Raw genomic sequence first — 26041 nt, forward strand, 5'->3', positions numbered from 1 at the left:
CATGGTACAAGTAATAGTACTTAGTCTCATTCAGCTGGACTTGTTCTGTAAGATTGAAGATGTTTCACAGCCCTTTGGTTCTAAATGAGTATCAAAAACACACTCCAGCATTTACTTTTGCATTGGGAAGTCCAAAAGTCACCTTAAAGTGTAAGTGGGAGTAGAAGACAAAAGTAAAGGATAGGAAGGTTTCATGTGCAAAGGGAAAGTTGCAGTTACATAGTCAGGTTAAAAAATGAACATCCGATATTACCACTAGGGAAATAAACATACTAAAAACTAGTATAGATAGAACCATATCTACATAGTTGATCCAGAGGAAAGCAAAAAAGTTGATCCAGAGGAAAGCATGGTTCAAAGTATTCCAACAGGAGAAAAAAATCATTCCTAATGCCATGAGGCATTTAGATGTTCCCTGGCTCAACAGTCTCTGGTGTCATTCCATTTAAACTTTAATAGCCAGCTATATTCTGTGCTTTTGGAAAAGAAAGACATTTATTTGAAAATTGCATTTTTTTCTCAGCAATGCAAATACATCAGCTAAAAATGTTGGAATCAAAGCGCAAATTGGAAATATTCTTTTTATAGTGCCGATAGGCAAACTGACGTAAAATGGAGGCAATGAGAGCAAGGCTCTGTCATGGGGTACTAAATGTTAAAAAATTCTATTAAAGAAGGGACATGGTTTCTTCATGTGGCTCATAATACACATATAAGTTAATAAATATAAAGTGCTTGCATATGTTTCCGAAGAAAAACCACATAGTGGAAATAAAGTGCCATTCAGTATAAACTGATTGAAAAATGATTCCAAAGAAATAGGCAACTGATCCCTGACTCTGATTTTTGTTTTTGCAATTTTTAAGAAATTGATTTATTCCTTGGTATATTGTATTTCTTTTGCATACATTTGTTTATTTATTTATGCATACCTACATAATATGCTCCTCTGAAGGCTTGTTCTATAAAACTCTGCAAGAAGCAAACACGTTCAAAAGGAAATTACCTTGCATTGGTCTGCCCTCAGTAAACTGTATTCTGATTGGCTACTATGAGCTAGCTATAAATACTTTATGATTTTTTTCTTTGCAGTATTCGGTAAGCCCATTAGTATTATAATATTTTACCTGCACAGCAGCATTTACTTTGAATCCCTGCAGTACACTGCAGTGCTGTTTTTGATGAGATAAGAATGAGAACATTTGTCACAGAGAACCCAGCGACAATGCTCTGTGAACTGTTTGTCTTGATTTTCCAGTACAAAAGTATGTTCATGCCAACATCAAGTACCTACGCTATATTTCATTATCCCTGCAGTCATGTCTAGAATTGTAAGTACCTCTAATGAAGCCTGATAATGCTATTTAAAATATCCTTGTGACATGGTAAAATGGCTTTTAAGATAGTTTTGACAAGAATAGCTATGTTTAACTTTTAAGGAAGCTACTTTCACGTGATTGTGTTCAATATAGTACATTTATTTCATTGTAGTGTGTCATATATTTCTCTAAGTTCTTCTTGTATATTTTGCCTTAAGAAAAAACGTAAGTTTCTGTTCATAGATAATACATTATTTGTTTCAAGTGTTTGCCAAATGACCAGTGTGTTTTATGATCTGAATTCTCCTTCAGCCTATAATTGTATACAAATTGAGTACTCATCATCATTGGCATATGAAGGACTTTTGCATGGGTACTGTATGGTTTGTCCTGGGATTTGTAATCAGAAGCATACCACAAGCTTCATTCCTCATTGATCAGTGGAAAGATGTCATCACACCACCTGCAATGCTCTAACATAATAAAAACTACAATTCAACAAAAGGATCCACAATTGGTGGTCACCAACATGCAACAGCAACCCTTTTCTAAGTCATAGAACAGGACTGTAGGAAAGCCAAATGATGTAAAATCTGTTAACATCTGCTAATCTGATGGATTGGCCACTAGTTAGCAAGTTAGACGTCTATATGACCCATTGGGCCTGATTTAATAAAGCTCTCCAAAGCTGGAGAGGATACACTTTCATCAGTGAAGATGGGTGATCCAGAAAACCTGGAATGAATCTGGTCCAGTATTCAAAACATTTGCTAGCAAATAACTTTGAAGAAATCCATTCCAGGTTTGCTGGATCACCCAGGTTCACTGGTGAAAGTATATCCTCTCCAGCCATGGAGAGCTTAATTAAATCAGGCCCATTATCTCAAACTCTTCTCTACATTTCCATTATGCCATTTAGTGGATGTGGGTATGAATTGATTTGTGGCTTGATAAAATGAATATACATGAGTTCCAAATGATTGCACCATGCTTTTAAAAGCTGTGTTTGCTTGGTATGTAGATTATTTGTAAGGCCATGTTCCTAAAGAGTCTGTCAGAAATTGAACCTAGGGCTTCTGCGGTGGCTAAAAGTGGACCATTGCACTGAGCCACCTGAAGTACTGGATAGCTCTGTACCTGATGCCTTAGTTAAACGTTGCCTGATACAGTTCTTTGATGAACCCTGAACTCCTGAGCTCTCAGCTACTTCCTTTAAAAGGGTTGTGCGGAACTTCCTCTGTGCCATATTATTGTGCTCCTGCATATATTTTGCATTTGTACTACTTATCCTGTTTGCTAATTACCTGTGTACAGATCTTTGGCTGCTGTTTTACTGACTACACTTCTGATTACTCTACTTGGACTATATTGCTATTGTGTGAACCAATCCAGGCCTGCCTTCATTGTGAGCTTGTTTGCTGTTCCAGCTACTGGACTCCAAGCCTGGTTTTACTAACTTCTACCGAAAATTTTTAAGGAACTTCTCAAAAGTATTAACACCAATCCCTAACCAAGAAAGGGAAAAACTTTTGTTGGTCTCCAGAGGCAGAGGCTGCTTTCTGCAAACTCAAGCACTTTTTACCTCTGTGCCCATATTAGCTCACTCCAATTGGGAGCTAGCTATCAAAGAAGCCTTTTCTGAATGAAGACATCTCCTTGAGGGGGCTAATCATCCTGTGACAGTTCTTATTGATCACAAAAACCTAGAATTTATCCAATCTGCCTCGAGACTGACTGCTAGACAAGTACGCTGGGCCCTGTTTTTCCCCTGATTTAATTTAATTTTGTTATCTCATATCGACCAGGATCCAGAAATAGTAAGGCGGATGCACTGCCAGGAACCCTTCCTGAACCTCCTCAAGAAAGTCACCCTGACTCCACTATCCTACCTCAAAAGAATTTTTTAGGGGCCACCAACTTCAAGACACTTCTGAATCTTCTGAAAGAAGGTTATGAAAATGATCCACTTCCTAATCACCTACCTAGAGATATTTTAATCTCTTCAACTTGCTGGACATTTTGGGATCAGGAAGACACAAAACTTGCTATCGCATTCGTTTTGGTGGCCAGGATATAAGAAAGACGTGGAGAACTGTGTAGCTTCATGTCAAATCTGTGCTTGGAGTGTCTTGGATTATTTCAACCACTCCCAGTTCCTTCAAGGCCTTAGGGGTCAATATCTATGGATGTTGCGGTTGACCTACCTCCCTCTAATGGACAAACTACTATTTTGGTTGTCATTGATCGCCCTACTAAAATGGCTCATTTTGTCCCTACTAGGGGTGAACCCACCGCTCAACAGATGGATGAATTAATGATTCGAGAAATATTCAGACTTTATGGGATAACGTTGTGTAAGATAGGGGGGTACAATTTACTTAAAAATGTTGGAAGAGTTTTTGCACAGCTTTGTCTATACCAGCCAATTTATCTTTTGCCTTTCATCCCCAATCTAATGGTCAGATTGAGAGGACAAATCAGACTATAGAACAATACCTTCGATTTTTTGTCAGCTATCTTCAGGATGACTGGGTTTTCTATCTACCCGCAGCAGAATTTGCCTATAATAACGCAAAGCACAGCTCTACCTCTCAAAGTCCCTTTTATGTCAACACGGGGTATCATCCAGTGTTTATCCCTAATCTCCCTATCTCCACTCCGATTCCTGCCATAACTAATAGACTAGCAGAGATCTTGCAAGACTACCTTACCTACTGTACAAGGCACTCAAAAGAAATTTTTTGAAACACTAAAGGAAACTCAAAAAAAATCACAAAAGGACTGCTGATAGACATCACAGAGCATTTCCTACATTTCATCTAGGAGCTAAGGTTTGGTTATCTACCAAAACTCTATAGACACATGTTCCATCTTCCAAATCTCATCTCAAATCAATCCAGTCACTTTCCGCTTAAAACTTCCTGCTAGTATAAAGATTCAACCTGTCTTTCATGTTTCGGTACTCAAACCATTCAAGAAAAACACTTTTCCTGGCAGAGTCCTTACACCTCCTCCCTCTGTAAAGGTACATAGGTAAGAAGAGTTTATTGGAGAGATTCTTGACTCCAGGATCGTCAGGAACAAATTGCAGTATATTGTTCAATGGAGAGGATATGGACCAGAAGAGAATTCTTGGGAACTCGAAGAAAATGTTCATGCTCCTAGGCTCACAAGAGAATTCTATCGGAGATTCCCTCACAAATCAGGCCCTAAGACGTCCAGGGCCTGTCCTGAAAGGAGGGGGGTACTGTCAGGAATTGAAACCTTGGGCTTGTGTGGTGGCTGACAGTGGACTATTGCACTGATCACCTGGTTAAACCTTGACTGATACTGTTCTTTAATGAACCAAAAACTTCTGTGCTCCTCCTAGCTACTTCCTTTAAAAGGGTTGTTTGGAACTTCCTCCTGCCAATATGTTGCGGTTGTACTACGGTACCTGTTAGCTGACTAACTGTGTACTGATCTTTGGCTGCTGTTTTACCAACTACTCTTCTGAATGCGCTTCCTGGACTATATTGCTATTGTGTGAACCAAACCAGGCCTGCCTTCACTGTGTGCTTGCTTACTGTTCCAACTACTGGACTCCAAGCCTGAATCTCGACCGTGACCATTTTATTTTTGAAAATAAACATTTAATTTTAGTTTTGGATAGAATATGGAATAAGGAAAGGGTAAAACCCAATGATGTTACTGTGTTCAAAAAGATAGATTTTCTTGTGAATTACCTTGTGAATTAATTGTTAATTAGACTTTCTTGTGATTACCTTTCATTTTCTGTCCAGGAGATCCTGTAGAACTGAACAAATATTTTAAAAAATAGGAGGAAATCCCAGCCCAGAAAAATTAAAATACTCTATTCAAAGTTAAAAAGAAGTTTTGACTATACATACACCCTATAATTTTTTATTTATAAAGATTATAATAAAAAATATATTGCCGCAACGATAAAGACGCCTCCTGGGATACATACATACATCATGCAAACATCGTGCATCCCAGGAGACTTCTGGCTGCACAAAGATTTCGTCTTTTGTCCCTACCCTTACAGCCATGTCACACTAGAAACGTATCGATGATTTGTAGGAGTTAAAAATATTTTTGCTTGTTTTTTACAGCAATTAGTTGCCAGTTACAGAATTACTGCTACAGCTGACTGCAATGATTATGCAGCTTTAAATCTCAAGTGTGCAATGATCATCAGCAGTTACTTTGGAAAAGATTGAGATAGCTACGGGTTATCTGTTCATGTTGATGATCTGCAATGTGATTATAAGTATTGGTTGGGGCACCTAAAAGAGAAAACATCAGTATTGTTATAGATTTCTGTTTACCTTAACTTTACTTAGTATAGTCACCTCTAGCTTTTGTGTGTGTGTTTCTACCATCCTGTAAACTGCAAACAACTCATTACAGCATTTAGGTTTAAAGTGTCTCTACAAAAAAGTGAGGCTACAAGGCAACTGCCTTGTTTACCTGCCCTAAAAGTGTAACTGAGCTTACCAAATAAAATTCTTCCATTGCATACGGTTTTCTGCACACAGAATATAAATTTTGTCTTAGCTCACCTTTAGACCCATGTCACCCTGGAAACTTTGTAGGAATGATTAGTAGCAGTTACGAATGTATTTGCTTATTTTCTGCAGCAAATAGTTGGTAGTTACAGAGTTACTGCTACAGCTGACTTCAATGATTATGCAGCTTCAAATCCCTAGTGTGCAGGATCATCAGCAGTTGCATTGGAAACAATTAGATAAGTAGATTCTGAACTAGGGAATTTTGTCGCTAGCTCTAAATCCAAAGTCAGTTGCTCTTTGATTACAAGTAAGTTACAGACTGCTTGAAACTTCAGAAACATGGACATTTTGCTGATTGCAATTATTTGTATCCAGTTTGGGAACCATGAGTACTCCGCCAGCATAAATTCAGCTATCCCACAGGCAAATATTACCCCTCCCTAATTAAGCCTTTTCATATAGCATATATACCAAGCAAACCTCTCTTCCCACAATTTGCCTCCTTTCTCCTCTCTTTTCAAGCAATGGAAGAACTCAAGAACCTGGGATAAACTGATCCTAAAGCACCCCTACAGCCCTGCCTAAACTGCACAATATGTAGATTTTAACAGTTGTTTTGAAATGTTGCCTACCCCTTATTCTTGTAAAGCTAGTCTTGCCACAAATTAGAGAGCCTCTGAGTACAAAACTGACCAATGAAGAAAGAAAGTGGGGAGGCAAAATTTTACCTTTAGATCAAGAAGCAACTTATACATAGGACCTGATTTATTAAAGCTCTCCAAGGCTGGAGAGATTACACTTTCATCAGTGAAGCTGTGTGATCCAGCAAACCTGGAATGGATCTGGTCAATGATTCAAAACATTTATTAGCAAATAGCAAATTAATTTAAAAATCCATTCCAGGATTGCTGGACCACCCAGCTTCACTAAAGAAAGTGTATCCTTTCCAGCTTTGGAGAGCTTTAATAAATTAGGATCATAGTGAGAACCCTTTTGGAGAACCATAGAAGATTCATAAATATATGTGCAGGCTGCTAGCATGTCATGTGGTCAGCTTTGATTGATTTGATTACCTTTAAGTCTCTATATTTTGAGAATATGACATAAGGTGACAGGAAAGTATATATGGTATATCGTGAAATTGTATATTTCCTCGAACACTTGGGTTTCAAGTAACAGTAGTGAATACATTAAAGTTATGTATTAACATTTCAATGAGTATGCATTTACTTTTCTCAAAAAGCTTTCTCCGACACAACTTGACAAGCAAGAACAATTTAAATAATTAGATATTCTTTATGCATGCTTTCAAAAACAAAATTAAAAAGATTGGAGCTATTTATGTTGCAATATAGCAATCAGACATATTGATTCATAAATAAATGAAACAGAATATAGTTTTAGAATGCCCAATTGACACATTTCACAAACCATCTGGATAGCTAGGTTTATAAATAATTAAATTCATATAATATTGTGACTACATGTGTGTATTGTAATGAGGACAACTGACACTCAGACAATATGGTTGCATCCAAAACTTAGGAACAAAATAAGACAGATGTGTTTTGTGAATTTTTACAATTTGTTGTTATATAATAACAGAGACTCATTTTCTCTTGTGAGACTATAATCATCATAAAACACAAATAAAAACCTAATTTGCATGTGGTAAAACAGAACAGGATATAGAATCTGTGGTACTAATCCATAGAGAAAGACAAGACATAAACATACTGAATAAAAAGCAGACAAGTTTAGCAGATGTCAAAGCATGCAAGGGCTGGTGGGACTTGGAATTAAAGCAATTGGTCCCTCTTAGGAGCTTCTTCTGTCAATGCAGGTCAAGAAAGAAATTGCATATTAATAAACATCATGGAAACTCAGAGGATTTTTCCCAGACAAAAGCTTATCTGATTACTGTCTAAAGATACACAGTTGACTCAAGTTCATTACTTATTTCATACAAAAATGTACCAAATATGACATTTTAGTTTTTCATGTTATGATTATTTATTAAAATTATAGAGAGAAACATTACATATGCTTAATCTAGATATTGTATAAACCAAGAAAAGGTTTTTGATTTGAGAATAACAATAAAATAAATAAAAACTATTTTGGTTTTTACTTGGGTCACCGCTGGTAATGACTGGGGATGGTCGATTCGATTTAGCTTTTGGATCAGTTGCACTAAAATGGTTAATTATTAGGTTTAACCTTTTTTGGTAAAATTCCAGTAGATTTTGTAAAAAAATAATGTTAACCTACAGGTAGAACTAGATGTTTTTTAAATATAGGCTGTTGCTGACCACCAACTTGTTATGTTAATTTCATAGCCCAAGAACATATGTTGTCAGCAAAATTGCTGAGAATGTCTGGGAGACCTGTGGGACCATGCCCCAAAAGAAAAAAAAAGAAAACATTTGTAATTATTCAAAAAATGCATTTTAAAATATTTTCAGGGATAGTCATTTTTTAAATGTAGGTTATTGCCAGCCACAAACTTTTTATGCTAATAGCAAAGCACTGGAACATTGTTTTTTACCCAAATTGCTGGGGAGTTCAGGGGGACCTATAGGAGCTTTTCTCAAATTTAGAAAATTAAGTTTAGTTGACAAAACATGTTTTTAAAGCCATCAGGAGGTTAATTAGCATTGGAATGTTCCTTATTAGAAACCCACTGCAAGCAGATACAATAGTTCTTTTTTACGCCAATAGGAAACATTTCTGTAAATGTTACACTTTTACACATGCATAATTTCCATTGTGCAAAAACATGGTATCAACAAGGTATTTTTACATTGAGAGCTGCCACTCCTTGGATATCTTCATATTTTCAGACCATTCTCTGTAATTGTGTGGGAAAATTACAGCAGACCTGCAGTTTACTAAATACATAGACCAGTTTGCCTTGCAACAACAATCATGATGCAGTAGAGCAGGTGTGCCTAATAAAGTGGTGGGAGAGTGGGAGAGTATTTGTGTATAAGTATAAGTGTATAAGTATACCTGTAAATATATACATATGGCTAAAAATATTGGCACCCTTGCATTTATGACAGCAGGACAATGACCCAAAGCATACTTCAAAAAGCACCAAGAAGTGGCCAGCAATGAGATCTATCAGCAATCAGCCAGCAATCAGATCTAAATCCAAATGAGCACCTGTGGAAAAAACAGCATTTGGGAGAGGGAACTCTTCAAATCTGAGTGACCTGGAGCAGCTGGCAATTGAAGAGTGGTCCAGAATTCCAATAGAGATGTAAAAGACTCATTGATAGTTACATAAAGTGATTACCATCAGTTATTTCTTCCAAGGATTGGCACCCTCCAATTAATACCAGGTATTAATTGGAGGGTGCCAATAAAGTCTTGTGTTCTTGTGTAGATTGTCCCAGATTTTTTTTCTCTTCATTTTTGTGTTCTTCCTATACCAACTAAAGAAATAATCATGTCAATACCAAAGCATTTGTAATAGCAACAATTTTCTGGGAGAAGTGGTGCATTTTCTGACAAAAGTGTAAGGGTGCCAATATTTTTGGCAATGACTATATATATATTTATACAAATTATTTTATTAAGCTAAACTAGGTGTTTTCTTTTACTAATAACACTATACAAAATGTTTGTGGTCTTAGTTTTTCTTGTTCTGTTGTTTTATGCCCGTTGCTTTTATATTTAGGTCTTTACAGTGACACTAATTTAGTCATTTGTTCCTAATTTGCAACTATGCCATTTCATGATGCTGATGATGCTTGTGTTTCTATGACAACTATGTAGAGAAGTCTATCATCTGGAGGTTAATTAAGGTTGGCAATTTGCCTATTTTCATTGTCAAGCATAAGGTCACTAATTACTACTAAAATGTTGATTATTATTATTTAGTGTGAATCAGATCCAAAAAAACCTAAGGGTGCATACGTTCTAAAAATTAGATTAAAAACATAAAACAAGTAAAGTCATATAGACACAAATATTTTAGCTGTACTGTAGCTTGTCTACTTGTGAATTTCCTTTAATTAGAACTATTTTTGATTCTTGTTAGTTCTTGTTGGGAATATGGCCACATATTTATAAGAATACTTCCAACTGCAAATATCCCATTACCAAAGAATACAGAGAACATTGTCATCTCTTTGGCTTTTGGAAAGAAACAGTTTTCTGCAAAATCCAGTTTATCTTTGCAAGACCTCATTGCAAAGCTGGAGTGTTAGAACACAATTGAATCAGCAAAATTTTGTACCTCCAAATATCCACAAACAAAATTAGTATTGGCATCATCCACAGCTATAAAGACAACTTCTTCTAACAACTTCTTGTAATTGAAAAAGCATGTCTTTGCAGCTTCAGTGGCAAAACAAGTTTATTTGATTTTCATCGCCCCCACCAATTCATTTATAAAGCTAGCATTCCTGTGCAGTCACAGAATACTCCTCAAACGGTCTAGCAGGTGTGCTTGACAATTAGGTTAATTGTCTATTTGGTCAGTAGAAATGCCTATTGCTCTGAAAAATCCTTGTTTAAAGAAAGTTCATTTACAATTTAGTATAAAATGCATATGTAAAAGCTAATAGTTTGAGCTGTTTAAATTGTTTCAAAGTACTGACAGCACCTTTGATAATGTTGAGAAAACAATATATGAGACCTAAATTGGCTTCATGCACTGACCAGAAGGGGACATTTTATTTTAATTGGCAGGGAACTTTATTAATAATTAAAGGCTAGGAAACATGTTGGGGGGTAAACTGATTTCCCCAAAAAATTGTGTTAGTGAGTTGTGACTATGATAGGGACAATACATTGTCTAAAGGAAGTAACATGATCATGTAACATGATGTAACATGATGAAAGCACTGTGTAATATGTTGGTGCTATATTAATAATAAATACTATTATTATATGAAAACTAGGAGTGAGGGGCTTTTACCCCCCCCCCCCCCCCTTTAACTTCTTAACCCCTTACCATGTTTTTTATTTGTTTGTTTTGCACTTTCTTTCTCTAACCTATCCTTTTTCTTCCCCCATTCTTCCTTCATCTCCTTCTTCTTCCTATACCTTATGTCGCACTTAGGCTAACCTTGAACATCCCCTTCCCCAACCACCCCACATTATAGATGTATTTGAAAGAAACAAGCTAGAAACTAATGAAAAATGTACAAGTTTTAAAACATTTGAATGATCATGGACCGCTTTATTCCATAGCACTGAAGTATCATATTATGTTCTAAAATGGAGAAATTTATTTCATGGTACTTTACTATCCAAGATTTTATTGAATATAAAGAGGAATAATATAAATCTTTCCCAGTGATCACTTGTGATTTTTATACATTCTTTGTATGATAATTGGATTCTGAGAACTTTTTAATAAAATGTATACCCTGGAGAAATCGGGAATATGAAAATTTATAATCCAGTCTCATCTTATCATATTATCTATCAAACTATTTTTAGAATAAAAGTACTGACTTCTTCTTCTCACATGCTCAATTTCACATTCACTGCATAACACTTTTCTTATGCAAGAGAATTTTGGCTTACTGATTTTGCCAATATTAACTGTGATCTATAGTGAAGACAGATATTTTTATTGCTATCATACAGCAAAGTTTCTCAACATAGGAAACATGAAACACATGTAACTATGACATTTATTATTAAAATACTAAATTATTAGTGGTCACTGTCTTCTATGTTGTACCAACATATTACAAAGTTCTTTACAGGAATTTGTTATAGGTAAATTTGTACAGTAAGAAGTTTTACAGCATACATTACTTTATATGTGTTACGCAGGAGCTGGACAGAGGAAACACTGAATTAAGCACCAGGTGAACAGGAACTAGCTCAACAGAACTAGGGACAAGGCACAATAGAGACACATTGCACGAACACTTAGTGCAGTGTGTGAGCTAGCTAAATAGCCAGGGCTGGACAAGAGGCTTTTTTCTGATTGGCCAGCGGATTGGACGGAATTGGTAAAGCCTGGAAACAGAGGCACGCCCAGCGTCAGAACTGCAAGCATGTACAGGAGAGAGGCATCCGCACTTTAGTGAAAAAGAGGTAAATGTGGCAATATGCTTACAAGAAATATTACGTTTCTTGGTTTATGCAACACTTATAACTCAATTCACCTGTTCTGCCCATTATTACATTAAAACATGCAGCATGCACATTTTTCTTCACAAGTTGTGGCATCACAACTTTTAAACCATGACTCTTAGAGCAGGGGTGCCCACACTTTTTTGGCTCCTGAGCTCCTGACCAAGTCAAAATGATCTACCAACAGTAAAATATGACACAGAAGTAGCTAGAGCTAATGAGACATTGAATGGCAGAACATTGCACAGACATTGCACTACAAAACTATAGTGACAGGAAAGCTACAGTTCACCTGTCATAGGAGAATGACATGCTGCACAAGAAAAAGAACTACTGCACAAAAAAACGCCCAGCACTGCTCACCTCAGACTGCCCTCTCTGCCTCCCTCCCCACTCCCCACTGTTACAAGGAGCCTTCTCACACAGAAAGACATCTCCAGCATCCCTATAGACGTGCAGCCCGGCTGCTAGGAAACAGGATGGAGGGGTAAGGCAGGGCTCTGCAATCGACTTGGGTTGTCTTTGCGATAGACTGGTAGATCACGATCGACATTTTGGGCACCCCTGTCTTAGAGTAATACATGTAAAGTGGAAGGGTCTTTTTCAAATATGGTGCTTGCTTTGGAAATATTGTTTTTTATAGGGTTTTTTATGTGAAAGTGTCTAATGATTTTATGATTTAGCATTTTTTATATTTAATAGTAAATGTTTCAAAATTCCATGTTATCAAACTACAAAGCTAATTTAAAACACATTAAATAGAAACAAGTAATACAGCAAATGGATTGTAAGAAAGACTCTCTTTATTATTAATGTAACTAGATTACTTCCTATTATAAAGACAGCTGAAGGCTATAATCTAAAGATGCAATTAAAACACTCGCAAAGCAGTTAGCCAGAATGGATAAAATAAAGTTATCCAAACACTACATTCCCTTTGATCACATTGCTTTAAATAACATATTTCCCCCTTAATAATCTGCTGTTAGAGGCTATAGCCTGCAAGCTGGTTACTTTTAAAACTGTATTCCAGCAGCAGAAGTGCTGTTAAGTAATAAAATGTGCCTTCTTGTGTCTATGAATACCCATGTAAGTTAATAGATTGCAGCACCTATCAATGTACAGATGTTATGTCTGCCTGTCAATATATCTTCACTGTAGATTGGGGGTGGGCAACAAATATGGGCTCCTGGGGTGCTTTAAAGTAAATCCAAATATAGAAGGTCTAGGCATCTGAGTAAATGGATAAATAATGAGATCATAAGAACTCTAGCCAGATCAATAAATACTCAAAAAGTAGCAGTCAATAAATGAAAACATTGTTTAATAATCCTAAAAATGTTGTAATCTAATTAAAGTTATAACCTCAATAATAATGCTTCTGGCTGATAAAGCTGGCCATAGATGGTCCGGCAAAGCTAGCCAAAGCTCCTAATATTAATGATCTCTTAGAATAATTAGGCTATTGCAAAAACCTTAGGATACTTATCCTACTTGTGTTTTTAGCCAAGAGTCACACAAAGGTCCTCAATATTATTACTTTTTTTTATTGATTACTATTTGAACCGTGTTAAAACATTGATAAATAGATTCTTTAGTCTTCTGTAAGTGCACACAAGGAGATTTTCCCTGTGAGCAAGTTCCTATTCTTTATTCTTTTATGGAGGCACTACTTTTGTGTTGTCAGGCCAAGATTACAGTGAACCCTGGTGTTGATCCTGTGAAATTGTGCCATATGCATATGTTTACACACTGCTAAGATTGTACATTTTATTTGTGTCAGTTAAAAAGATATTTTATATAACCAATGTAATAACATAATTTACAAAAATTATTCTGAACACTATTTTTCACTATTTATTTCTTATTCCACTCTATACCAAGGTTTTTATACTGGCGACTGTTTGTGCCTTTTGAACTGTTAGCAAACCTACAATCAAACAGATGAGAACCATGGACCCATTTATTTAGATATTTATCTACTCCCTTTGAACTTGTTGATTGCTCCTGCAGATTACAAATCCAGACAGGTACCATCCATATAAGTAGCAGGGGGAGGGCACGTATTGCTACTCTGAGTTGTGGGTTTAATTTGCATATTCTGGATTAAATTCTGAATATCCTACTACTCAGATTCATATGCAATACAAGCTATTCAGGATAGTAACAGGTTTGCAGTAAATAAACCTTCTGAAAATCTGGTGTACTAGCCCACACTCACCTCCTGCTACTAGTTGTGAGTGCTAAATACAACTTTTCATATGGAATATGATATCTGATATGTCATCTGATTTAAAGGAGAAATATTGTTTACTGTTCTACATTCTACACATTTTTATCTAAATTGAATTTAAAGTTGTATAACCATAAAAAACAAAGATGAAATGGTACGCTTCCTTTTTGAAATACAGACTTTTACAGAATTATGCTTAGCCCCTAATGTGCACATATTACCATGTTAAGTTGGCTTTTATACATGTAATTGATTTAAATGCAGTCATTACATAAATACCAAAGGGTCACATTATGCACAGAAATATACAATATTATGAAATGATAATTTCATAAAAAAACCTTTAAAGTTAAAATACGAAAAACAATAAAAAATGCCTTAAGTAAGCCCAACACAGGAGATATTTCAAAAGAAAATAATTAAATGAATAAATGTGCCATCGTGGAATGCAGTATATCTAAAGGAATCACACAAAGGTTGAAAAGTTCACGAGCAGCAAGAAACCAGCCTTTCTAATTAAAAAACATATCACAGTGGAAAATATAATTCAGGTCACAAGAAATAAATCTGGAAAATAGAGGTTTAGCTGTTCAGTACAGAAAAGGCTGTAAATTACTGTAACTACACTTTAGTTATATCATTATTAAATTAAACCTATTAGGCATAGGCAGTGGAAAAAGAGGAGTACTGAACAATATATGGTGCTATCCCTATAATCTAAAATCAAAAGAGGTATTACACAAAACAGATATTCCACCCACGTACTTGGACATAACCTAGAAAATAACACATTCTCCAAAATGAAATAGAGTATATGGCAACAAAAAAATATAATTTGAGAGAAAATCAAACAAGTAGAAAAATTTGCCAAAATGTACTCTAATTAAAATTATATTGCTTTTACTCTAAAACTGTATATTTAAAATGTGTTTTTTATAGCATTCTAAAAAATGTATTAATATTTATATATGGAAATTAGGTTTATCTGCAGGATTGCTGGGATTACACTTCATGATCGTGTAAATTTGATGCTAATCTAGTTCAGGAAGGATGGTAGTGAAGCAAATGTAAAGACATCCAACTGGGAGTGAGTTAGGGGCAGACCCAAATCTCTCTGTAGAGATCTGTCAATTTTACTATTTGCAAACTAATACCATGCCACAGCTGTCTCAATTATTCCTTGTTAATGAATAGGATAGGAGATGGTTATGTATATAAGTGAGAGCCTATATTGTTTGGTATAAGAGCAGTAAACATTTTCTGTTACATAGGGATCTCTTTATAACTGTTTTCAGCATGGATTCAGTTAGAAAATGTGTAAGTCTACTTGCTCACCATTTATACTTATGCTCACCATTTATACTTATAGTTAAATATTCAGCCAATACACGTTAGTTGAATATGGAGTAAAACATTTATAAACAGACCCTTAGGGCTCTATTTAAAAAAAAAACAGGGAATCAGACATCAGGTATTCCCTTGTGGCAATCTTCCAGATCTATAAGTTTCAGTGGCAGTATTTGATTCCCACCTGGGAATGTCAGATTCTCTGTTTTTTATATATAGAGCCCAAGTCAGTAGCCATACATTTTGATGCTTTCCACCAAAATATTTCATGAAAATATGCTATTTTTGTCATATCAGAGTTAAGCAAAGTATTGGATTCATGTTCAAGTCTTAACACAGAGCACTTTCATTTGCTCCACATAATAGTGCATATGGGAGTGCGACGTTTTAGGAAGTAGTCACCAGGTCATTGCATTGTTATGTGTCAGTGAAAAGACTGAAATAAATATTTTTTTAGAAAACAAATAAGAAGAAATTGAAAGAAGAAAAAAGAGTGTGAAATATGGACAAGGGGTAAAAGAGGCAGTGGGCAAAGGAAGAATGGGTGCTTAATATTGGGACTCGGAAATGGAAGCTGGAGATCAGGAGAGTTCCCTGAATTCAAAGTTTGTGTTGGTGTTGAGAAGCAATAGAATAGCCAGACTTTTGGTATTTCTTAGATTTGAAGGTTTAATGATTTTCAAAATTTAAATAGGATCCAATAATTTTCATTATATTTTTTATACCAATGTCCATGAATTCAGAACCAAACATTTGACAAATGGTGTTACAGAGCTTAGGCTAACCGCAGACATTAGTGAACATAGAACTAGTCCTATTAGTCAAATAGGACTCAAAATCCTATCATTGCACAATGTGGCCCAGATCATATTTTACCTACACAAGAAAAACATGTTTAGGGCAATAGAAAAGGAAATTAAAGTGTTTTTTGAAACCTTTTACCTTACTGTCTGTGCAGTAAATATCAGACATATCACACATTATGAAAAATTGGGAAAATTAGCAGGGCTATGATTTGAAATATATTTTACATATATTTTTATATTGTGCATTATTATAAATATATTATACTTAACCTTTGTATTATTATACATATATTTTATGTGTATAATATAATATAAATATATATACATGTATTTGTCCACAACAGAAATATGTATTTTTATTGTACTGATTAACAGGATTTTTTTTATTTATACCTTTGTTCTGATTTTTTCTAAAAAAAACTGAAAGCCTTTTTATACGCTGGATGAAATCTAAAAGCTATACACTTAATTGCTTTGCTAAAAGCCTGCCAAATATCATATGATATTTTTTTTTTACCTGACATCGGATTGATTGGTGACTTTTACCTATTTCTTGCATAGCATAAAGGAAAACTGTTCAGATCAATATTACTTTAAGAAATAAATATGTAATATATAATTGGTGATAGAAAATCACTAAGAGCTAGATAGAAGTATAGTAAATTTTCATGAAGGAACAGACTATAGGGAAATACATAAAACATGCTGCAAATCTAAAACTGAAATAAAAATATAATTCACCGGCCCCCTAATTTCTTCTCATAGATAGTATGAAGGTCATTGATAACAGATTTCCAGGGGGCTACTCAGCACATAAAGGCAAAATATGGAATCAAAATTTTTTTACATTTCAATAATTAGTAATATAAAAAAGAAATAGGAATATTTCAGTTCATGTCCCCCTGTCTACCAGAGAACATAATCATACATTGCTCCAATGAATGATGAATATGTATAATGGTTCACCAGAATGGGGAATTTCTCAATTTTATATGGCTACCCAGGTTCCAGCTCCAACTGTAAAAATATGTTATTATTACTGCTCCATGGGCTTCAACAGAGTCTCACAGATTTAGAATTCAGGACCTAAACCCTTACAGCTAGCCCAATGTCTTGTGTTTGACTGATTATTGGATACCTAAGATAAATATTATAATCTCATATTCATGGTATCTAAATATATATTTGTTGATTTTGGACAAATATAAAGCCATACCTAAGTTCCATGTTTGTATGAGTATTTTTTTTAATATTGGCAGTTACTTGAGGTGGGGATTTAATGTGAGCCAAAGTTGGTCAGGTTTGTGGCTGTTAACCTAGTGAAATCACAACATGTATTTCCATTTACACACAGGCTTTTTATTTCCCATTGTGGTGGATAAGTCTGCATGGCAGAACAACAGAACACACTAACATGCTTGTTACCTGCAACTACCTAAGCCCCTCCACCAGTGTGAATCCTAAATCAGTGAGGGGTTTTTGGAACTTTATAACTTTTTTATTTGGCCTTAGGTAATAAAATATCCTAAATAAAATAAAAGGTATAGCAATCAGTTAGGATTTTCTTCATGGTCTAAAAAAATGAAAAATACAGTACAATTCCATTGGGTATTATATGCAACACTGGCACTTAAAGAGTCTAATTATACTTATTTAAGATATGTAGATGTCACGCGTGGGAAGACTGGGCCTTTAGGGTGCGCTACGGCTTGCACAGGAGTGGTGTGAGCCCTTAGAAGGGTCAAGGTGCAGAATCTAAGAAGTAATCAGGTCTTCTCCAGAGCCTCTAGAGGTGAGAATGTTGCACTGCTGGTAACTGCCAGGTTGCGGTCTTTGGGCACACCATGGTGGGCCGGATGATGCATGATACCAAATCACTAGGCAAGAGAATTGTCAAGGAAGACCGGGGTGGAGGCAGGCAGCAAGCAGGAAAGGAACAAACCAGGGGACAAGAACCAGAAATCCAAGAAGGAGACACCAGACACAGGGAACAAGGGATACACAGGAAGCAACAGGAAGCACATGAGACATGGGAGACACCAAAATCACTACAGACACAGAGGAACACTGGAACAGCAAAAGGGAACAGGCAGGGAATCACCAAACTGGGCAAGAAGGGGGTTAACACAAGAGCTGGACAGGGAAAGCACTGAAATTTAACAGGCTTGGCATTAGTGGAGAACTATTGCACGAATGCAGAGTGCTGTGACTGAACTAGCTAAAAAGCAAAGGGTGATTTAGAGGCTAGTTCCTGATTGGCTGGCAGGAGGGGCGATAGTGATTACATCTGGAAAAGCAGGCGCGCCCAGGCCCTGAACTGCCCGCATGCACAGATTTTTTTAATATTTCTTGTAAAGTTTGTACTGCATTTCCACTTAAAGTCAGCTGGTATTTTAACTTATATTTAAGAAATAGTCTATTTTCATATATTTTTGCAAAACGTGCTTCCTATTAGTCTCTAACACAAATCATTTACCATTTTAGTGCAGATTAAAACTATTGTACTGTCCAACAAGGCTTCTGCTTAGTTTGGCCATGCCATCTACACGTATTACAAACCATTTATAACTGGCTGAATTCATTACATATTTTCCATAAAATATTGGCTTTTCAATCAAACATAGCTCAAAGCACTGGGAACACGGTGAACATTAAATATGTAACCTTACTAAAAGCATTTATTTGACAAATTAAATTCATTATAAGGTCATGCCATTTAAAAGGCAAGTAGATGAATAAAGTTTGAGCTTGAATTCTATCATAAAAGTCATAGAGATTGTGGAATACAATAGGCAACTTTTCTGAAAAATTGTAATGCTCTGCAGAAATAAATTATGTTTAAAATAGAACAGAACAAACATACATCATTTCCAGAGGTCTCTAATTCAGGACATACTAAATAGTGTATTCTCATACTATGAAAACTACATCTCAAAAGGTTTTCAAACCTGCAGATCATAACTTGCTGCAAATGAATTATAGATCCCAAACATACTCATATACAGTATACCTCGTATTAGTGAATATCAGAAATGTCTCATACTAAAAGTTCTGGTGTATCAAAATATTAAAAATATCCTGAACTAAATGTTATAATCAAATCAATAGACTCAATAAGGTGGTATACTAATTCTCGTGCTGAAAATTAGTAAATACTAATTGGTAATGCTGCTTATTCAAAAGTAGCTTATGATATGATATGTTAAAGATTCCCATATTTCAAACAGCACTGCAATATCAAAGGTTTAGCAAGGTCAAATGCATTCCCAATATTTCGAAAATGTAACAACAGACCTGGGATTGGAGAAAAGTCAGTTTAGAGATGGACTTTTGAACTTTATACAATTTACTATGCGAAGCTAAAGAGAATATGCGTGTTTCAGAGCTGCTTGGTTTGATTAGTTTAGTTAGATTAGTTAGTAACTTTTTTTAAAACTGCTACTCTTCCAATTCATATTGTTATGACTGTATTCAGCCAAAAGCAATGTTTGTGTACCAAAGATGACTTTATGTACTTTATTTAATGGCATACAAGCCATACTGTCTTCATTTAGAACCTACACCTTTTTCTTTAAGTTATGGTTAGCCCATGGTTAGGCCATTAAAAGGACATTTTTCAATTTTATGTTGATGTCATGTTCCTGCTGGGCAGTTTAATTCTGTATTTTGTGTGGTGGCCAGCATACCCTAAAAAAATAATAATTGGCAAACTATTGATGAACCACATATCACCAGAACAAGAGTTGAGTGGACATCTTTCAATGCACTTAACCCGGTTCAGAGACAACATTCTAAGAATTCTTTTTACTTCCATTTGCAATTTTGCAATGGGATTTTATACTCTAACCAAAACTTTACATTCACTTGATTGTCACCAATGTAGTGATAGTAAGGTCAGGCAGTTTCACTTCAACAGCTTCACCTGTTGTTGGCAACACATTACTAGTTAAGTATGGATTTGAGGTTAAGCTAAAGTGGGCCTATACCTAAAATCTTAGATATATTAGTTTAGCATGGATTATTATCCTAAGCTTAGCCTAAACTTTATTGTAACAAAATCAATAAAACCTGGTATGGTATTAGCCAGTTATTTCACACTCCTTTTTTATAAAATACTGTTATAATAGAAAAATCCGAATATTGTACGTTCAAAAGAATTTATTATGTTAAAACGCAGTTCCCTATTCCCAGCTCTTCATTCATGGTTGATCTTTTTATCTCCCAATATAGCTTTATAAGAGCTTTATACCAATTGCAAATTAACAGAGGGGTTTTGTACCTTCATGTATCTTGGCTATTGGTGACCACTATAACATGGTCATATTTTTCTGTTCTGTCTCAGCATTACTTGCTCATGTTCAGTTGGTAATTGTCCTAGTTGTAATTGTCCTAGAACCTAAAAAAAACAAGATCCAAAAAAAATATCTGACAGTATAGTAACCATTTGCTCAACTATTTTAAGAAGGTGGAAGATTACCTATGCTCTTCTCTAACATTTTCTACTTACTACTCTATGACGGGATTGTTTAATTTGTCCCTCTTAGTTCACTGAAAGTTTGGTCAAACTGATACCGATGTTCTAAACATTTAAACTCAAACCACACTGAAGTCAATGAGAGTGGCAAATTTGACCAACATTAAATAGAACAGCTCATCCAATTCAGCTGCCAGACTGGCCAGATTTGCTAAGCCTTAAAGCCCCCCCCCCCCCCCCCCACCCCCACACACACAATATTGATACCCGACCTTTCAATAGGCTTGGGATCTTCCTGGATAAAAAGTAGAGCATTGAGCTCTCCAATCCATAAAAAAAAGTCCACTGGAAGCCTGTAGCACACTTTCTTTTGACACAAAACAGGCCCCTGCCTGCCCCCCCAACGGTGAAGAGAGCCTCAGAACTACAGCTCCTATGTTCTCTTGATGTGTAGATTGCTGTGGGGCATAATACATTCCTATATGAATAGATCATCATGGGACATCACACATCCTTAATGGATAGATTGATGGATGGATGGATGGATTGATGGATGGATGGATCATTGTAGGACACTTGAAACATTGTAGGATACTATAAAAATAAGTATAAAAAAGTTAAAAAAAATTAAAAAGATCTTTGTTTTATAAATGTGTGGTGTATTTCTTTCTAGGGACTTTTACTCTTTCTGGGAATGGGTAAGGATGGTACCTCTGTACCCATACCCAGGGTGGGGGACAGATATTTTTTTGGGGAGCCAAATCCAATCACTGAACATTGGAGATGTGCAATTTTTTTCTTCCCATGACAATAATAGACCAAAAGGAATATTAATTTTATTTGCAATGACTTGTTGCATATTACCATAAGTTCTTAATCAGCATGATAGTTTAAATGTACAAAGCAATTAAGTTAGAGATATATTTATCTAAAGACAATAAAGTCAATTACATGCCACATTTTGGTAACGTGAACATCGTATAAATTTACTATATTGATTCCCAGCAAAACACAAAAACCTGACTTACACATTTTAACTTAACAATTACTTCTTGCAATTCATGGGAGGGAATAATGTTTCCTGACTACAGAAAATGTCAGAAACAGATGAATCTTCTTAGTTAAATCTGAGAATCTGAAAAAAAATTTTGTGTTTGAGAAATATTTTAACAAGTAGATTCTTCATAGTCTTTGTAGTGGACTTTCATTGTTGTTTATCTACACAGATTTGTCTTTTTTTGTCTTTATTTGTCTTGATTTTTTGTGTTTTTTTAATACCTGCATTATATTAATTTCATGTTTCGGGGGGATAAAGCATTGTCAACCTGACCTTTATGCTGCTACATTTGGCCATTGGGCTGCAGCCGTTCAGTAGCCAAATTAATGTGAATACACAGAAGACTGACAACATTAAAGCGTATTGTGAGGCAGTGGCTGTGACAAAAGGCCATTTACTTAACAGGATTCACCGGTTAGAAACTTTGCAAAACAAAAAAAAATTCCTAAGAAAACTATACACATAGTGAAGAATGATGCCAAACTTGTCGCGGACAATTACTTCCAATTGGACATGTTTTCTATTTTCTAGGGTATGGATACGTGTGAGAAATGAAGACCCTGCAGGGGAGTGCGGCAGAGCAGAGACCGGAGCCAGTTAGGATGACCAGGACGGCCGGTGGTCCTAGTCGCGGTGTGGAGTCTGCAGCGTTGGTGGTTCAGAGCCAGATCCAGGACTGCTCTGGCCTTGTCTAGGGCAGGCAGAGGCCTGGAATGGAAGTTGGGCCTCATCTGGTGACAGGAAGTTCCAGCTCGCGGAGGATGGCCAGAAATTACGTATATGTGCTGCGCATGGAAGCAGGTGAAGATGTACGCAATGCAGCCGGAGAGGGGCCTTGAGAACAACTGTAGGAAGAGATCACAGGATCGAAGGATGATGATGGCGATGATCGGCATTGTGAGGTGGCGGCTGCAGGGTTGGAAGGCCCTTGGCAGTCTGGTGAGTGGTTGCTTGGGATCAGGGGGTGGGTGGGGGTCATTGTTGCACAAGCTGCCTGGGAGTCAGGATGCTGAGATGTTATTGCGGGGTTTGAGGAATTTGTTGGCACAGTTTGGAGTGGGGGCCGCTGGGACCCCCGAGCCTGGCATTCCGGGGGGGGTGCTGTTCATTCAAATTCCCCTTCTGATCACTCTGTGCTGTTCTTACCTTTTTTTCCACTGTACGGCAGTTAGGGTAGGGATCAGCAGGGGGCGCTGTGCCGACTTCTTTCGCTCTGCACTGCAGCCAGGAGGTGACACACGTTGCAGCCAGAGAGGAGAGGAGACACACGCAGGATCGGGTATCGGGTGAGTATCTTTTTTTAATTATTTTATAACACATTTGTCGTATAAGACGCACCAACTTTTCCCCCCCAATTTTGGGGAAGAAAAAGTTAGAGTTAGCTAGAGTTAATTAGCAATGTAAAGTTTTTTCCTTTTTTTTTATAACCAAAAGGATAAGGGAGTACCTAGAAAAAGTGCAAAATTTCATATTTTTTTTGACTAAACCTTTTTTTTTTAACCCCTGTCATATTTAATAAATAAAACAAAAAGCCACTGTAAAACAGGATGTAGAGCAAGGCATGTGCCAATCTGAAAAATGTGTAAATGATGTAAATGTTAGGATATTAGAAGATCTATTCATGCTTTTTAAAGGCTAACAATGGAAATACATAAATCCTTGAAACATGCTTGGGGTGCCTAAAGCTCCATCAGCTAAAAACCAAGAATACAAGGGGTTCCCCTAACAACTCATCCAGACATTGTACAAGACTTATCATTAATTTAAAGAATTTTTTTTCTAGTCTGACCACTCTTTATTACCACTTCTTATTTCAATCAGCTAGTATTACTGTAACAAATGTTAATACCAGTAAGAAAAAAAAAATATTCTGCATTTGTTTTATTATTTTATATAACATTGACTGTTTAAAATTTTGTCAAACATTTTATGTCAAACAAAGATGAAAAAAAGTAAAGGTATAGGCAATTTTTTAGTTTTCAAAAATTTAGGTATAACTTATTTTAGGTTTTATTCCTGTCTGTGTCCCTAATAGGTAGATTCACCCATTTTATTTGTCACCATTATTTGGGATTATCCAATTCTGGAGCCACCCAGTCTATAGTCTTTAAGCTTTAGATAAATACTTTAATATAGATTGAATTTTTTAAAATAAGATTCATTACAAAAAAGGTTTTTTTTACTACTGAACTGAGTCATTGAGGTTTATTTCCTAAAGGAAATAAAAGTCTTCATGAAAAGCAGGAGGTAGGAAAGGTTAATACCCGGAACCAATTGTTGGTCTATGGGTGAGGGAGAAGGAGCCCAAACATTGTTTGGAGCTTTTCTGTTACCTGGATGCCATTAGTAAGGCGCATGGGGTTTATGGGGGTGTAGCATGGCTCAGATATGATGAGCAACTTCGGCAGGGGAAGGCAATGTGGCCCGAGATGCGTTGGGACCACACGGATATCAACTTGTGGATGCGCCTGATGACATCTGCACAATTAGGACCACAGACCACTCTTTTGTCTATTGGGGCACAGAGGGTGGATGTTCGGCCGAATGGACAGCAGCTGGACTTACGGCGGGAGGTGGCGCAGGTTCGGTGGATTGGCATTCCTGGCATGCAGTAGAGCCAGGCTGTTCCCTAAGTTAACAGATTTGCTCCCTTAGAAAGGGTCATGATGTCATGTTAATTCATGCTGGGGTAATGATCTTGGGGTGCGTGAGCTGATTCGTAACATAAAATTTTCCTTTTTGTGGGTGAGGAATGCCAAAAATGGTGTTGTTGTGGTCTGACATTGTGGCCAGGGTGTCTTGGCATCACACGCCATCAGGGGACCAATTGAATAAGGGACGTATAAAGGTAAACAAGGAGGTGGGGAGGTTTGTGGTTTGCATAGGGGGTATGGTGGTTGGACATCGCGAGTTAGAGAAGGAGCCACATTTGTTCCTGAGGGGTAATGGTGTGCATTTAGGTGCAGTGGGCACCGATTTGTGGTTGCTGAGTTTGCAGGAGGGGCTTCAGAGAGCCGTGAGGGTGTGGCCGTGCTCGCAAGCATAAGGTGTTATGCTTGCAGCTGGGTGGCTTGTTTGTAGGTCCAGGAGAGTTTAAAAATTGGTAGACAAGAAAACAAGGGGGTGGGAACCCATCGGGGTATCTAAAATAGGGGCAATAAGTCTTTCATACTTGAATTTTGTTAATACTGTGTTATTGTTGTATGTTAACTTAAGGGTTAAATAGTATCTTAATAAAAGTGCTGATATGGCCAAATTATCCCAAAAAAGTTTTTGGTGTGTTATTTCAGGTATTACGGTTGGTAAGAGTGGGGAGGGATAAATTGGAGTGATGGGGTAAGTCAATGGCTTCCTGTGCTCTACCCTAGTCTTGCTCCAGAAGTTTACTAAACAGCCTGGAGAAGAGCAGGGAAAATAATGGTAAATGCAGACAACCTGCTCCCACTCAGACCCTATAAAAAACAGAGGCATTTCAGTGTAAAATATCATTTTACCTATTTGGCACTGGGCTCTGCTGCTGATAAACATAGAGAATCACACTAGGGTATGCATGTTAGGGTGCCAATATTGTGGTTTGCTTCTGCTAATCTGGCGACTGGAAGACTGAAAGTTGTAGCCTACAGTAGACTCTATATTGTGATTTCTCAGTTGATTACTAGATCTAATAAACAAACTGCAGTACCTAAAAAGATACTGTACATTTCTTATTTAATGGAGTGGGAACCAGCATTGGAACTTCCACTTGTCTGCTATTGGCCGATCACTTGTCACACGCAAAAGCTCACAATGTGTGATCTTTGCAACTTAGCCTTTTGCATTTTTTTCAGTTAGTAAATTTTAAACTGGAAATTGTAATTCTGATTCAGATGAAGTGCTGGAAATCTCTGTCACCATTCTGAACCCCCTCTCCCCCCCAAAAATGCATTGACTCTTGCATGTCCCATACTTTGCAAAAACAAAGTCTGTACAGTTATACACAAATAGTTTTTTTAAGGCAACATGTTATTAAAAGAAAAGTATGTCCGTGTTCTAAGCATACCTAAACGCCCCCCTACACCACCACCACACACACACAAAAAATAAAATGGGCATTACACATTGAATGTGCTTAGTTTGACAGTAATAAGGTATGAACAGTTATACACATCCTGTACAGCTTAGAAGTTACAAAAAGGCTAACGTCAAG

The sequence above is a fragment of the Pyxicephalus adspersus genome, chromosome 3 (genome assembly GCF_032062135.1).
Source record: "Pyxicephalus adspersus chromosome 3, UCB_Pads_2.0, whole genome shotgun sequence".
NCBI classification, from domain to species: domain Eukaryota; kingdom Metazoa; phylum Chordata; class Amphibia; order Anura; family Pyxicephalidae; genus Pyxicephalus; species Pyxicephalus adspersus.